We start from the raw sequence: 17,753 nt of genomic DNA on the forward strand, positions 1-17,753 counted from the left end.
CCTGCAGACCCAAGGGTGGCGAGTTTGATGCCTGGCCCTGGTTGGGGCTCACTCAGGAGGCAACCAACCGATGTGTCCTACGTAGATATTTCTCTCTCTCTGCCCCTCTTCTCCCTCTGGCCCATTCTCTCTAAAAAATCATTGGAAAAAATATACTCAGGTGAGGGTTCAAACAAACAAAGAAAACAACAACAAAGATTAATACAAAAACAAAATAGGTGAAGAGAGGGGAGAATTTCAGTCAGAGATGCAGGTAGACGAGATGAAATTATAGGGGCCGGTGATAGAAGGAATGATGGTGCTATACAATCAATGGTTGCTCAAAATAGTGATGAAAGTTTGATAAGGATATTTTCCTATCCTCAAACTCTCCACACAAAGGCTAAAACAGTAACGAAGAGAGTTTTTAGAGAAAACTGGCTAACATCACCTTAACTAAGTGGTCAAAGTCAACATTACCAGTGATGGGTCAAACCAACACATGGGCCTTCTTTAGCAGGAATGAGAAGACATTTAGTTAATATTGGCTTGTTGAAAAAAATATTTTGAAGTAGTTCCCAGACCTTGGGATTTTATAGATTAAAAATATTTGTACTTGTTTTCAAGTCTGACATAGAATTGCCAATTTTTTTTTTATGTTAGGACATAAACTGTTGCCATATACAATTACTATTTCATTTCAACTTGTTTTACTTCTTTTAATTCATTTCATTCATTTTAATTTAATTAATTTGTTTTTTGACTAATTAATACATTCACATGATTTAAAATCCAAAAGGATCAAAAGGGTGCATAGTGAAATTCTCCCTCCCTTTTCCAGTAGCTCTCCAGTTTCTTGAGGAACTTGTTACTAATTTCTTATGCATACACATTGTTTTGTTACTTGCTCCCACTTAACATTATTTCATATTAAAAATGTTAGCCAATGCCAAAAAAATGAATGCACGTAATGAAAACTCAAAATTAAAAAAATAAAAAGAATACATTTAGCTTTGAGAAAACTCTCCCACAAACTGTATTTCTCATTTCTCTGTGGCACTGAAACCTTTTTCACAGGCTGGTGTTGGTTAAATGCATTCCTCTAACTCCAGGTAAGACTTACACTTGGTCCACCCTAGAGAAACATTTTAGCTACTCTGTTCTCATAGTACATATGTCACCACTTTGCTTCCTAATTACACACTCACTGTACAATCCCCAGTGGTGACATTTGTTCTTGGTACAACTGGCTTCAAATGAAATTGCCCATCTTCAATATTGCTATTGACAGTCTAGTGAGAAATTACAGATTTTTGGCTGAAGAAAACAATGCCTCATTCTGGAAACATATATGGGATTTCATCTCATTTCCTTGGGGATTAGAGACAAAATGGATGAAAGGCAGTTTTGGCTGCTTGTAAGAACCAAGTAGAGCCCCAGACACTTAGCAGAGGCAGGTGTCAATTGTAATCTGTTCATATCAAAGCTCATTAAATGATAAAAGGGGTTTGTGTACTAGGCTTTATTCACCAGCTGTTCCTTTCCACCAGTCCCTTACATTGGGATGGTGTGAGGATCAGTTTTTTTTTTTTTCTTTTAAAGGTCATACTACTAGAAGCTACCTTTATTCTAGCAGCCAGCTCTTAGCCAAGCACTTGGGTCAGTTGGAGACCTTGGAAGTTTTAAAGATGAAGTTATCAGCCCTGGCTGGTTTTGCTCAGTGGATAGAGCGTTGGTCTGCGGACCGAAGGGTCCCAGATTCGATTCCAGTGAAGGGCACATGCCTGGGTTTCGGACTCGGTCCAACGTGCAGGAGGCAGCCAATCAATGATTGCCTCTCATCATTGATGTTTCTCTCTCTCTCTTCCTCTCTGAAATCAATAATAAATAAATAAAATAAATATGAAGTTACCAGACTTAGTATTGTTCCTGACCAGAGAAAGGCAGAGATATTTATTCGGTTTCTACTTGATTAAAAATCAAATGTCAACCTGGACTTGGTTCTAGATTTGTGTCTTGTTCATGTGCTTATTCAGCAGGCATTCACTGAACTCCTACCGTGAGCCCAGAGCTGGCGATACAATGTTGAAGAAAAGAGACAAAGTTTACAGCCGAGAAAGGAGGTCAGATAAAGAAACAAGTATCTTCCAGAGAGCCCAGACTGGTGTCGCTCTGATAAGAGACAGGCGACTCCAGGAACAGATAAAGGAGGGCTACCAACCTGGACCCAGGGTGTCAGGTAAGACCTTCTGGAAGAAAAATGTCTGAACTGAAGGATGAGTGGGAAGCAAATGGAGGAAGAGTGCTTGAGGCGGAGAGAACCATGCACGAAGGCTTGGAGGCAAAAGAAAAATAGCCATTGGTCCCTCTGAGAACCTGAAAGTTCAGTACGTTGGAGGATAGCGCAAGAAGTAAAGATAGATGAGGCAGACAGGTGGACGGGGACCAGACGATGGAGGTTCTATTATAGCAGTTTGGATTTTATTTAGAAGGCAGTGGGGGGATCTTGATGTGTTTAAAGTGATAAATGATGTGGTCATATTTGTCTTTTACAAGATCACTCGAGTTGCAGCAAAGGGAGTGTCCTGGGAGGTACAAACCTGGAAGCAACAAGAACAGTTAGAGAAGCTGTTGGTTGCAGTGATCCCGGCAGCAAGGATGGGGGGAAGGGGACCACTTCCAGGTGGAACCTATGGGGTCTGACATTTGAGGGGGTCAGGGAGAGGGAAACGTTAAGGATGACTTCCAGATTTCTGACTTGGACAGTGGGTAGGTAGGTGATGGTGGTGGTGGTGGTGGTGGTGGTGGACAGAGGGTGTTTTAAAGCAGAACTTGCCTTTCTTGGCAAAAAAAAAAAAAATATCTGTGGCTTTTCTGGTTTTCCTCTTGGTTAGACTGTGAAATCAGATACCAACCCTTGGGTTGAATTCAATGCTAAACAATATTCAAGACTGGTTGCAGTTTTCCATAACTTTAAGAAATCCGATTCAATTTGTGAAAGATTGGCAGGTTGGAGGAATTTAAAAAGCATGTCACTTCCTAATGCAAGACAGAGCTGGATAAAGCTTAGCCCTCATGAAATGTCTTCATAGGAAGGCCACTCTCTATGGTGTTTTCTCTTAATTAAAAAAAAAATCAAAAGAGTTTTAAAATTGTATAGTAGTGAATAATATTAAATGGAAAAAACAACAATCCCCCTTCCTAGGTTTCACTTCCTAGAAATATCTGCTTTAGTTATTTCATCTGGTATTTTCTTCCATATTTCTACATAATGTTCTTACGCTACTATTTCTTCTTGAATTAACATTTTTGAATAAGTAATACATTCATATGGCTCTAAAATAAAACTACAAAAAGACAAACAGTAAAGAGCATTTTTTCTATTCCTGTTGCCACCTTTTTCAGGTAACCATTGTTATTAGGTTTCTGTGTATACCTATATGCAAGAAAATAGCATTATATATTTACTTCATCTGCCTTTTTCTTTATATATATGTATATAAAAGATGGTATAATCCCTGGCCGAGTAGCTCAATTAGTTAGAGCATTATCCCGATACATCAAGGTTGTTGGTTTAATGCTTGGTCAGAATACATAAAAGAATCAACCAATGAATGCATCAATAAGTGGAACAACAAATCAATGTTTTTCTCTTTTTCTCTTTTTTCCTCTCTTTCTCTCTCTCTTCCCCTCGCTGCGTGCTCCCTGAAGGGAGAGTCTCTCTCTCTCTCTCTTTCTCTCTCAAAAAAATTAATAATATAAAAAAGATGGTATCATATCCTGTATCAACTGTGATAAATTGCCATAACGATCCAAACATCTGTGAGGGAGGGAAAATTCCCCCCCCTGTTCCTCTTGGTCTCCTGGCTGGTCTAATAATCAAATTGACATGAGCCAGATCCACAGGAGAAAATAACCAAATTTAATTATGTATGTACATACAGGGCTTCTTGAAGAACATGGGGCCCCAAGACAAAGGGGCAGTTGAGGCTTACATGCTAAGGAGAAAAGTGGTGGGGATTGTGGTCTGGAACTTCAAAGGGGAGGAAGGCAATTTAGAGGAAGATGAAGAGTGCCAATATTTGGTAAACAAATGTTTGCTGCGCCACGCTGAAACAATGGGACACAGAGAGGACTTTGATAAAATAAGCCTTGCTGGGTTCCTCCCTGTCTATATCACACCTGGTTTGGATTAAACTATAGTGTCTGTGATGATAGCTCCCTTCCTGGGCTAGGTCCTCTGTGGAAATCCTTTTAGGCAGTTAGGAAGTTCAAAGGTTCCTCCTGAGTCTTTTGTTTTGTTTTGTTTTTTAACAGAATGGAAGGAGAGGGAGAGACAGATAGAAACATCAGTGATGAGAGAGAATTATTAACCTCCTACTGGGGATCGAGCCCGCAATCTGGGAATACCATACCCTGACCGGGAGTGGAACTGTGACCCCCTGATTCATAGGTCAGCGCTCAACCACGTCAGCCGAGCTCTTTTGATTTTTAAAAACAACCAGCTTAAAACAATCAGTATCCCCCCCAAAAGGCATATTTTGTGGTGGCAAACTCTGCCCGCCCCCCCCCCCCCCCCCCCAATCTTAGTGGCTTCGTTCTCATTCATGCTTCATGTCCATTCTGGGTTGTTCCACATTCTCCTCACACAGGTTGCAAAACTGCAGCGTTTCTACCACCTGGAGAGTCATGCTAACAATGGCTAGGGGCAGGGAATATGACAGACTACTCACCGGCCCCTATTCACTGGCTTTTTCCCAGAGGTGACATACGTCACTTCTGTCCCATTCGGTGACCAAAGCATACCACGTGGACCCTTTATAGGGGGCAGGGAAGTGCAGACTCGCCATGCGCCCAGGGCTTGAAGAGCCAGATGTGGTGAACAGCACTGATAATTACCCCAGATGTGCACCCTTCTGCACCTTGCTTTTTTTTTTTTTTAGCTCAGAAAACATTTAATTAATCATGCCATTTCAGTAAATAGAGCATCCTTATTCTTTTTTTTTTTAAAGCAGATGGACATTTGCATTCTTTTCAATATTTCCTTTACCAAAAGCGCTGCAGTGGATACTCACCTGTTATTTTGCAAACATGGGCATTACATCTCTAGGATAGATTTCCCTTGAGTGGCATTGCTGGTTCACAGGGTGCACCCGTTTGTAACTTTGATAGGTACAGCCAAATGCTTCTCCACAGGGGTTAGGCCAGTTTCCTCCCTTCCCAGCAATGTACGGCAGGGTCTGCTTCCCCACAAGCTTGCCAAGGGAGTCTATCACCAAACTTTTGGGGTTTCACCAATCTGAGGGTTGAAAATATTCTCATTTTAATTTTACATTCCATTTCTCTTAGTATGAATAAAGTTTTCGGCTACGTCTTGATTTTCTTAGTAAATAGTAAGTGAGGATGGATTTACTTCTTCAGCACGACCTCTCCACCCCTACATGCACTCCCCTCCACCCCCCACCCACCCACACACATCCTCTTTGCTCTATTCTTACATCACAGTTTCTGGTGAATTCCACAGTTACTTTGCCTTATTATGATGTATAAATATATTTAGCTATAGCTCCAAGGAGTGTATTATAATAAGATTTCCTCTCATGTACTCTTTCTCCCTCCACCCCTGGACTTAACAATTGCCTTGGGTTTTTTTGGGTTTTTGTTTTTTACACCCAGAATTGTTTAAAAGATTCCTGAGCTGCCCCTTCAGCCCTAGATTCTACCTCTGAGCCATGAAACGAGTTAGTATTAAATTTCTGTTTTGAGTATGCCACTCCATTTTTTATATCTCTGTGTTAAAGTGACTTAGATTCTTCCCTAATACACTGTTCCTTCCTATATGACCTCTTTTTCTCCCTCATCCCCACTGGAAGTTTTAGAACCCGCCTTTTATCCCCACGTCCTGAAATTTCATGATTATAGCCCTGTCATGGGCATTTATCTCCTTCCCTGACATCATTCCTTTCCTCAACTCCAAATGTTTGCCTGCCCCCGCCTCCACTTTCTATATTTTATCTTTCAACTCTTTTGGTTCTTTATTTTAAGACCCTGTTGGTTTCTACTTCCAAAAGTTCTTACTGCTGGCTGGTGTCACTCAGTGGTAGAGCATCGACCTATGAACCAGGAGGTCATGGTTCGATTCCTGGTCAGGGCCCCAGCCCGTTCCCCGCCTCCGCCCCTCCAACCCGTCTCAGTGTGCTTCCTTCTTGAATTCTCTAGTTGTAGGACTTCCATTCAGCCAGATTTCAGGCGGTCTGGATGACGGTTTGAAGTATGGTACCTATTTGCTTTGTTTAACAATGGACAGGTTATTTTGATTTTCTGAATTGTATAAATCATCCCATTCAATTGAATGACTATCCCATTGATTGTTATCTTACTAGTTATTGAAGCACATTCTTCTGTACCTGGGAAACAGGACAGAACAATTATCCTAAATTGTTTTAGTGGCCACAGATAATGCGTTCCAGTTGACTCAGTGGTCCCAAGACCAGGACAATTACTCTAAATTACCTCGATGGCTCTAGATAATGAGTTCCTGGCAACCCAGTGGTCTCAAGACCCGAGGGCTCTAGATAAGGTATTTCTGTCAATTCAGTGACCCCCAAGACCCAAAACTGTAATTAACATGCTTAATTCTGCTTCTGTAAACTGCTTTTTTGCAAACCAGGTTCCCCATTCCAAACCTTGAGATGTAATCAATACCTTTGTGATCTTTGCCTATATTAAGTCTGGTTTTGCCACCATCTTATCACTATGAGATTTGGGAATGACCCCTCATAGTCCCGGATTGCAATAAATGTGACTCTTTAATTCGACTTCTTGAGGCGTCCTTCTGTGATTCGCGGGGTACGTTACAACAGGTTGTTCTGTATTTTAGTTGTAATTTTGATGTGGTTGTGGGACGCAGCAAGTACCGCGTTTACCTATGCCGCCGTCTTGGTTCCTTTCTAAAACTCTCTGATAAAAGCTTTGACGTGCCAGTACTCCCAGTCATTCATACCTTAGTATCAATTACATTAACCAGGTCACCACTTAAACGTAACCAAGCTATGGGGTTTTAGATAGTAAGAAACAAAGATCACTAAATGCCAGTTGAAGAAAGAGCAAACTCCATTTGCTTGCCTGGGAAGGGAGAGCCACGTCATTCAGTGTGAGTTCTGCGTGTCTCAGAGACAGATCGAAAGGGCTAAAGGTCTAGATGTGGAGCAAGAAGGGAGGGAACAAGCAAATATAAGGCAATTCTCTGAGTGCAGGTCTCTGGGTGGTGGACGAGGAGGACTCTGAACTCTTCTTTGGGACCTCCCAGGTGTCACATCACTGATTCCGGGATGCGTGGATTCAAACAGATCCAGGAGGGGTTCTGTAAGGTGTTCTGGTGGCCCAGGACAGGATTCAGCAGGCAGGAGTGTCAGGAGATGGTCGAGCCCGGCCCGTGTTCCTCAGTGGTTGAGCGGCAACCTATGAGCCTGGAGGTCACAGTTGGATTCCCGGTCAGGGCACATGCCCGGGTTGTGGGCTCCATCCCCAGCGGACGGTGTACAGGAGGCAGCCAATCAATGATTCTCTCTCATCATTGATTTTTCTCTCTCTCTGTCTCCCTTCCTCTCTCTGAAATCAATAAAAACATAGTTTCAAAAAGTATATGCATTTGAAGAGAAGTACCTAGACCTTAGGACGAGGAGGACACAAATACATCATCTTTTTTTCTGGTTTTATTAGATATAGTTTCACTACTCCCAAGGGGCAGAAGATACAGAATCGCCCTAACACAAAGGAGGAAACAAACATATCTTTTCTTCTGGTTTCATAAGCTACAGTATCACTGTTCCCACAGGGCCCAAGATGCAGAATCACTGCTCCCAAAGAGTGGAGTTCATGGTGGGAATTCCTGAGTCTTTTTGAAAGAGGAGATAAAGAGATTTCTGAGCAGGCCTCTGACTTTTTAGATCATGCTGTGTGGGCTGCTGTTTTCAGAGAGAGCTGTGAAATACGCAGGGCTGGTGGTTTCTTTGTCAGCTGATCTCTGGAAGAGAAACCAGTCCTTGGGTGCACTTTTAGAGGTGGGACCATGATTTGTGGGTAAGTCACAAGGAGATTGCTGGGCAGAGATATAATGGTCCCACAGGAAGTGTGTGTGGGGCGTGGGTGGTTGTTACACAAAAGGGGACCTGGCCCTGATGGGGTCAGCCTAAGGCCGCTGGTAGTGAAGGGCAGCTGGTAGTGTTCTTGACTTTGTGCAGTAAAAATTTCACAACACCAAGTCCAGGTGTTTTTTAGAGGATGTTTATTAAAGCTGGAGACAGTGAAACAAGGCCATCCACAAAAGTGTACTCTGCAGCCCCCCAACCCCCCCAACCCCCATAAACCAGCTGCTTATATAGGGTAGGACAAAGATTACACAGGGAGGTAGGGATTACAGGCATGGGGACTAGGCTATGCAGGCTTGGGTGAGACTCCATTGTTTGGGCAACAGGGTTGTTAATCTTTCCATGATAATAGGCAGTTCTTGAATGAGAATAGACATTCTCATTCCAACCTTAACTCCCAGGTCCCAGGTTGACTACCAGGTCCGGAAGGGGAGGTGGGAGGGCATACAACTCCCACCAGGTTAGAATGTCCATTCTTTAACCAGAACAAGGCAATCACGGTTGACAGAGCATGATTAATATTTCTCATAACCACAGCTAGTCCCCAATATTCTATTTTTGCCCCTAACACTGTCTATTTGATTGTTAGATTAGCCAAAAGAACCTTGAGGGAAGAGGAACGTTGGTACATCCCCCATATTGAGGTGCAGGAACCCTCTTTAATCAGATGGAAGGCCCTGCCCTCAACCTCTGGCCTTGGTCTGTTTACCCCGGGGCTGGTTACTCTTCCTGGTATTAAGGTCCAGAGTTCCTGAGCTGTGGAGCTTGCTGAGAGCTGGAACTTCTGCCTAGTGGCCTTCCTGGTCTTCAGCACTTGGCTCTAAGCCCCATGCTCCCGCATCTGCCTCCCGGCTCACGGCAGTTTTACACTGGAAAGTGGTCATTCTTTCCTGGGGCTCAAAATAGTCTGCAGCCACCTCTTCTCTTGAGAAATAACTCAGTATCACTTCCAGCTTCCTCCAGAGGGAATGCAATGTTCTGTTCTACTCTTGAAACATGCCAGAGTGGATTCAGCAACCAAGAGGCAGAGTTGAAACTGGAAATGAGTCAGGGCTATAAGTCAGCTTTTCTTCCATCCCACGGCATCCATCTTTTTGAAAGATCTCTATTGCACTCATCAAGTCCAAGCAATGTATAAATATTTTTAGCACATAAACTGCTGGGAATTGAGGTTATCCAAGACCCATGACTAATATCAGGAATTGTGCTCTGGCCGTACATTCAAGGTAAAAATAAATGCTGGAAATAGGAAGCCTTTCATCTGAAAGGATTGATATTCTCACATGCTTCTGAATCAGCTTGCCAAAATAGTACGGATGATCTTTATTTTTAAATTTCATATATTTGCAACACGTTGGGGAATAAAAATAGGAAGTTAAGGATCTGAGAATTGACAAATGCTACTGTCCTGTCTGTCTGGAATCCCATAATACATCCGAAAGTCTTTTGCTGGAAGGGAAGTATGGAAGCCATAATGCCAAGCCCTTGGCCACCGTGGCACCAAGTTCAGATCTGTGCAAGAAGCTCACACCCCAACCTTTGGTCTCCCCTTTTGAGCTCTGTGTTCCTGGGCAAGTTTCCATATCTGCACTCAGAGTTTTTTGTCTGGAACAGTGTGAAAGAACCTTCTAAATCCTAAAGACAATTTATATTTGTTAACGTAAAAAACCATTGAAACCTGTAAAGAATTTTTGTGAGTTTATTTGAGCCAAACTGTCAACATATGCCGGGAAGCAGAACCTCAACGAATTGAGATAGTGCTCTGGAGAATGGCAGGGTTACATTCGTATTTATACATTCCAATCAAAGGAGGGACATAGGTGAGTTACATGAAATTCATTGGTGATAGATTAAGGAGGTAGGATTAAGCGAAGCGGGGTAGGGGGGTGGGGGGGTGGGGGGGGAACCTCTGGGATAGGATAAAAAGTAAAATGATGGACACATACTTAGGTGGGTGCAGGAACAATTAACATGATGATGAAGGAATTTGTGGTATCTGTCCTGGGAGGCAGCACACCTGGTTGTGCCCCAGGGGCTCCAGATACAGGGAAGTCACAAGTTACCCAGACATCCCAAGGGTATGTTATCTAGATGCAAAAAGACAGATAGGCTCAGTTACGGTAAAGGTTGACCTTATCAGTGAAGATATTGGCTTAGGATGTAACTTCCCACCGTAACTGCTTTTAGTTAAAGTTTAATTTCAGATCATCCTTTGTGGTTACTTTAGATCTCTGAGTCTGCAAGACCTGCCATGCAGGCCTCTCCTGAGCTTGTCAGGTCAGCATGTGGCCCCTTTCGTCCACATATTATACAAACATTAGCTATTGTGAATGAAAACAGAACTGAAACTTATAGGGAAATTGGTACTGGTAAAAAACAAACAAACAAAGAACCTAAATCCTGGCCATGTGGCTCAGTGGTTGAGTGTCAACCTATGAACCAGGAGGTTACAATTCGATTCTTGGTCTGGACATATGCCTGGGTTTTGGGCTTGATCGACGATTCTTTCTCATCATTGATGTTTCTATCTCTTTAAGCTAGGGGGTGTTAAATAGTAAGAAACTGAAAGGGCGAGGGCTAGGCCCTCCATCTTGCCCCAGGGTAAGGGCTACGTCCTCCATCTTACCTTGGCCACGTGTTTGGCAAGGAGCTTCTTCCCGGAAGTTAAGACTCTGCTAGCCACACCCAGGAACAAGTCATCGACTTGCGCCTGGCCAATCGGCAAAGCACAATCCTTTCTCCTCCTCTTACTCCAACCCCCCCTATATAATCGGTCTCTAGGCGGGGTTCTCTCTCTCAGCCACTTGGTTTGCCGTTGTGTCGGTGAGTCTGGTGGACGGGAGCTCAAGCTAGCTTGAAATACAGATTCTTATGCTTTTGCATCGGATTGGCTGGCTCCCTGATGTGGTTTCTTGGGAATCTTGAAATCTGGGCATAACAGAAACAAAGATCACTAAATGCCAATTGAAGAAAGAGCTAACTGTATTTGCTTGCCTGGGAAGGGAGAGCCACGTCATTCAGTCTGGGGTGTTAAATCTGAAACCAATAAAAATATATATTTAAAAAATACCTAGGGTTAGAGAGCCTTATAAGAAGGAAACTATTTACCCAAGTGTCCTTTCATTTTTGTCTTTTGAGAAAAGCATTGTCATTGAGGAACGGCATTTATGAAAGTTCTGGACTAGTAGGACTAATAGGAAACCTAGTCTACATTTAAGTCTTCATTTCAAGGTGGAAACTGAGACTTGGGGAGACTAAGTGATTTGACTGAAGCCACACAGCAGGTTAGTGTCAGGGCTGAGCCAAGAATCCAGGCCGGTGTTCTCTGTGTATAGCTCATTTGGTCTTCGTTTGCATCGCCTTTCTCCATGTTTCCAATTCGGAGCACCCTATATTTCTGCCCTGGTTTCCCTTAGATTATAAATCCAGCTCACTTCCCATTTTTCTCCTCCCAATTCTATCCTTGCTCTTCCCTTTGCCAACCCAAATTGCCATCCAGCCAGCCTTGTATTAGGCACACAATTGATTTGCATTCGTTCTTTTCCTCTACTTTTTCCTAGTCTCTTCTGACCAGAAATCATCAATCTTTTTTCTCAAAACAAAAAACAAGCTCGACCAGCACAGCTCAGTGGTTGAGCGTTGACCTATGAACCAGGGGTCAGGGTTTGATTCCAGTCAGGATACATGCCCTGGTTGTGAGCTCAATCTCCAGTGGGAGGCATGCAGGAGGCAGCTGATTAATGATTCTCTCTCATCATTGAGGTTTCTATCTCTCTCCCTCTCCCTTCCTCTCTGAAATCAATAAAAATATACTTAAAAAACAAAACTAGCCACCTGCCCTCTCTCTAAGTAGGCTAAGTAGCTGTCTAGGTTGCTAAATCCAGCAACTTGTGTAAGACCTACACCCTCCTTTTGGGTGGAGAGGCAACATTGGACAATGCATTCCTTTAAAGCAGTGGTTCTCAACCTGGGGGTCGAACGACCCTTTCACAGGGGTCGCCTAAGACCATTGGAAACCACATATATAATTACATATTGTTTTTGTGATTAATCACTATGCTTTAATTATGTTCAATTTGTAACAATGAAATTGGGGGTCACCACAACATGAGGAACTGTATTAAAGGGTCGCGGCATTAGGAAGGGTGAGAACCACTGCTTTAAAGGGTTTTAAGCCGTACAGGACTTCAAGGTTTTCCCCAAGGACTTTGCCTTGGATGCTGTCCACTAAGCGCTGGATCATGATAGATAAGTAACTTTAATTTTACTGTGGATAATTTTAAAAGCATGTGTTCATCCCTTCACTCATTTATGATTCATGTATGTAATAAATATTTACTGAACTCCTACTATGTGCCAGGCCTGGGACTGGATACTGGAAACATAGTAGTTTAAGGCAGATGTCATCTTGCACAGAACTTATAGTTTGTCTGGAAGAGAGGTATTAAACGATTACACTAAGGTGTGGTGACTGTTCTGAGAGGGGGCAGACGGGTGCTCTAACTCAATCTAGGCCTCAGGAAAGGCCTTCTTGAGGAAGCGCCTGAAGGGGGCGCAGGAGTTGGTAAGATAGGGAGAAGGGTGCCCTGTGAGGTCAGGGAGGGGAGACCCAGTGGGGCTCATTTGAGGACCTGAAAAAGGGTCTGTGAGTCTGAAGGACAGAGTGGGTGCAGGAGAGTGCTCCCAGGTGAGGGGGAGAGGCAAGCAGGATCGGATCAAGGAGGGCCTTGGGGCCCATGCCACAAAGTCTGGGCTGGGAAGCCACTAAAGCGTTTTTTAAGCTGGGGAGAGACATGGTCAGCTTTGTCTTTTTGAACATTAATTCTGGCTACAATTGAAGGGAAAGATTGGAGACAAGAAGTGGGGCTGGAGTTCATCCAGAAGAATATTGATGCCCGAGGCTGGGGTGGTAAAACCAACATGAGGGTGTGTGTGTGTCTGTGCAGGTAAGAAAGGGGAGGAACTGGGAATGCTGGTGTCTGGCACGGACATCTGATGGATTGTGAGACGGAGATGATGCGCTCATTGAAAGCACATTGAATTAACCTGCAAATGTGTGGGAGGTGGGAGCAGCAAGGGCCAAGTCTCGCCTGCAGAAGAATTTGGCCAGGATTTACTCAGTTTTTTTAAAATTAACCTATCAATGTACCATTACATACACACACATATATATATAAACATATATGAAAATATTTATATATATATAAATACATATATTTATATATATATATAAAATATCTAGTTGTCTTAGTAAAAACTAAGAATTATTGTAGGACATACATATTTTAGCTATCATCCCTTGTTAGTACATATAAAGCTCTCTCATTTTTTTTTTAAGTTGTATAGATTGTGTAAGCAGGCACATACAGAAAAGTGTACATAATGTACTATACAGCTTATTGGATTTTCACCAAGATAATTTTTCATCTGCATAACCATCACCCAGATCACAGAACACTACCAGAACCCCACAAATCTCCCTCAGGCATCTTCTAGTCACTACCTCCACTATCCTGACTTCTAGATCCTTAGATTAATTTTGCCTGTGCTTAAAATTTATATAAATGGAATCATACAGTGTGTAATCTTTTGTGTTGCTTCATTCTTTTAAATGACTATGTGTTATTCCATTGTATGGACATATGATTTATTTAGCCAGTCTCCTCCAGATGGTATTTAGAAATGTTGTATTCCATCATTTGCTATCACCAACAATGCTGCAATAAATTCTGCATAAATAACTCAAAATAGTACCAATATATCAAGGATGGTTTTTTAGCTGCAAGTAACATAAAAACCAAGTAAAAAAAGCTGCCTAAACAGTAAAGACGTTTGTTACCTGACTTAGAAGTCTGGAATTAAGCAGCTCTAGAGCTGGTTAAGGTAATGGCCCAATGTCCCCGCCCCTCATTTTTTCCTCTGGCTTTATCCTCAAGGTTGGACCCCTCATGTTCCTTGTCCTGTGAGATTTCGGTTCATATTGTTGTAATGTACCCCGCGAATCACAGAAGGACGCCTCAAGAAGTCGAATTAAAGAGTCACATTTATTGCAATCCGGGACTATGAGGGGCCATTTTGCTTTCCCAAATCTCATAGTGATAAGATGGTGGCAAAACCAGACTTATATAGGCAAAGATCACAAAGGTATTGATTACATCTCAAGGTTTGGAATGAGGAACCTGGTTTGCAAAAAAGCAGTTTACAGAAGCAGAAGCAGCATGTTAATTATAGTTTTGGGTCTCTGGATCACAGAGTTGCCAGGAACACATTATCTAGAGCCCTCGGGTCTTGAGACCACTGAATTGCCAGAAACACATTATCTAGAGCCCTCTGGAATGAGGAACCTGGTCAGACTTAAGCATGTTATCTAAATTACAGTTTTTGTTTTGGGTCTCCGGAACACTGAGTCAACAGGAAAAGGTTAACTGGAGCCTTCTGACCTTGGGATAATTGTGCTGTCCTTCCCAGGTAAGGGAAAATGTGCTTTCTAAGACTAGTATAACCACAACCCATGGGATATTTACATAATCAATAGGGTATTTAATCGAATGGGATGATTTATATAATTCAGAAAATCAAAATAACCTGTCTATTGTTAAACAAAGCAAATAGGTACATAAGCCAAACAGCAGGGTTAAAGGTAAACTATAGTTTCTACCTGAGATGATTGCTACCATACTTCAATATATATTTTACCCATTTTTCTATTGGGCTCAGACTGCTGACATTCATGTCCCTGTGCCTGCATTTATTAGCTGTGCATTTGTTGTACCTCAACTCTCCGCCTCAATTTCCTCACCTATAAAATGAGGGTAATAATAGTACCTACCCCATTAGATCTCATGGAAGAAACACGTAAAATCATGTAAATGGGAGTAAATACTCCTTTTACTGTTTGGTGGGTGGTAAATGTTTGCTGACTGCATGGACGGGTTGTTGGTTGGGTTGGCCTTGGGGCCAGTCTTAGACATTTACAGTTTAGAAAAAGGAAGGCCTTTTCTTTCCCTCTGCTGCCCACATCTTCATCCCTTTCCCATCTGCCTGCTGTGGCAGAAACATTATTTTAATAGGAGATAGGACCACTCATTTTGCAAAAGAGGCTTTAAATCGCAGGTGGCTGGGAGAGTTATTATATTAGTGCAAGTGGATTTCATTTAAAACGCAGATATTGATCTCTGATTTTTTGTTTTATTTTGTAAGGAAAGGTGGATCTGAGGCTAATGGTGAGAAAACGAGAGCCACTGGGGTGTGGGATAAGCAAAAGGAATAGATGGGTACAACCCAAACAGATTTTGCTGAGTGTCCATTTTTTTAAAGCAAGCAGTGTTTTTATTTACAGAGGACATCAGTTTTGCAATGCAATAATATAGTCTGTGCTATAAATAAGAAATAAGAAACCACAGGAAAGTGGGTTCAGGACAAATAGTAAGGCTGAAATTCTGTGTGTGCCTTTTACATGTTGACTAATCACATACCTTTATTCGTAGGCTGCATCTGTTCACACCTGGTACACACCCATATAAATCCCTTCCTGTGTTTTTGTTAATGCTGCTGTCCGCCCCATGGCGTGAGAGAGAAGGGTAGGAAGCTTGGCTTCACTGTCAGCCAACGCCACACGTCTCACTTTTAGGAAGATTTTGTGTGAAAATTTGAGAGGCTGACGTAGTTTTCAAGTTGGAGGGGCTGGTACCACCTTTAAAAATGCCTGTGAATTCTGACTACAGGCTAAATGCTGTCGGTTTGGAACTCAGGTGGGAAGGGCAGGCTCATAGTCATTCCATTATCGATCTCCGCTTTATTTCCAGGTGGCTATCGCTGTGTACACAAAAGCTCACCTTTCACACCCTCTCTCAGGCTCTTTCCCAACGGTCTTTGCTTTTTTATTTTTGCAGATCGATCTGTTAGCTGGAACCCAGTTATCAGTTTGCTCTTATCAAAATCACCCCAACAGCTGCTATTAAAATGCACTTTTACAATAGACATTGATGTAACCTGGCTCCTGGTGTCTGGCAACTGTTTTCTGGCATCTGTGAGAAGCCCAGGCGAGGCTACACGGAAAGGGAAGCGGACTGTTCTCTGGCGAAATGCCCACATCCTACAAGAACCGTACTTGGAACAATCTTTAAAAAACACCACTCTGTGCTCAGGCCAGACTGTTCTCATTCACACTAGCTCCTGGCCCCGCCCAGTGTGTCATCTTAAAGGCAAGGCCTCTTTTATTTTGCAAACTTGCAACAAACAAAATGTGGGTGCAGCAAAATTAAATACTGAATGTTGTCTCACATGGCACATCCACTTTAAAAAGAACACAATTGAGTTACTCTGGAGTTGTTTAAAGCATTGCATTCATTTAGAGGTAGGCCTAGTTTGCTCTCTGAAATCAGGTTCCCTTCCCTGCAAATTTCAAGTGGAGGCTGCATCCAATTACTATTTCAAATAAAGTTGAGGATGAAGATTCTTTTGGTGAATAAATTTTGAGTTCCCGTTATGTGCAGAGTTCCCCACTAACTCAGAGCCCACCAGGTGCTGGCCTTGGACAAGGGACAGGCAGAGCAGCCTGGGACTAAATATGATTAAGTCGCACAGCAATCTGACCAGTGTCGATTCTGACCCTGGAGAGGGGGCAGCGGGGGCTTCAGAGAGGGGGTGACGACTGTGCTGGGCCTTGGAGGATGAGTAGACTTTGACCCCTCCAAATGGAGGAGAAGGACATGCTCCAGTTACTACCATTGCATACTAAACTGCCCTAAAATTTAGTAGCAAAAAACAACCATTTTGTACTAGTACTAGAGGCCTGGTGCACGAATTCATGCACCAGTGGGGCCCATCTGCCTGGCCTGTGAGATCGGCCTGAAACTGGCTCTCCAACATCCCCCGCGGGGTCCTGAATTGCAAGAGGGCACAGTCCAGACCAAGGGACCCCACCAGTGCATGATTGGGTCCAGGGAGGGATGCGGGAGGTTGGCCAGACAGGGAGGGACTGCGGGAGGGCTTCAGGACGTGTCCGGCCGTCTAGCCGCCTACTGGTCGGAGCGTCTTCCCCCTGGTGGTCGGTGCATGTCATAGTGACTGATTGACTGGTCGACTCTTTGTCTCCTGGTGGTCAGTGCACATCATAGCGAGTGGTTAAACGGCCTTAGCATATCATTAGCACATTACCCTTTGATTGGTTGAACAGACAACTGGACACTTAGCACATTAGGCTTATATTATATAGGATGCTTACAGACTCTGGGATCAGGAATTCAGCACCAGTGCAGTGGGGACAGCTCATCCTTGCTCCACGAGGTTTGGGGGCCCTCAACTAGGAAGACAACAAGGATGGGGGGGGGGGGCGGGGGGGATCTCCTCACAACTGGGAGCTGGAATTACCTGGATGCATCTTCACTCCCATGTCTGGCAGTTGACCCTGGCTGTTGGGTGTGACCACGGCTGGAGCTGTCAGCAGAAATACCTGGTCGAGGCCTCTTGGGGTGGCCTGGTCTTCCTCACAGAATGGTGGACTCAGAATGGTCCGATTTCTAACCTGGTGGCTCGGGGCCCCCACAGTGAGTGTTCCCACAGAACCAGGTAGAAGCCGCAGTGGCATCTTCTGACCTAGCGTTGGAAGTTACGTGGTATCAT

Source organism: Myotis lucifugus, unplaced genomic scaffold (assembly GCF_000147115.1).
Source record: "Myotis lucifugus unplaced genomic scaffold, Myoluc2.0 scaffold_39, whole genome shotgun sequence".
Lineage (NCBI taxonomy): Eukaryota > Metazoa > Chordata > Mammalia > Chiroptera > Vespertilionidae > Myotis > Myotis lucifugus.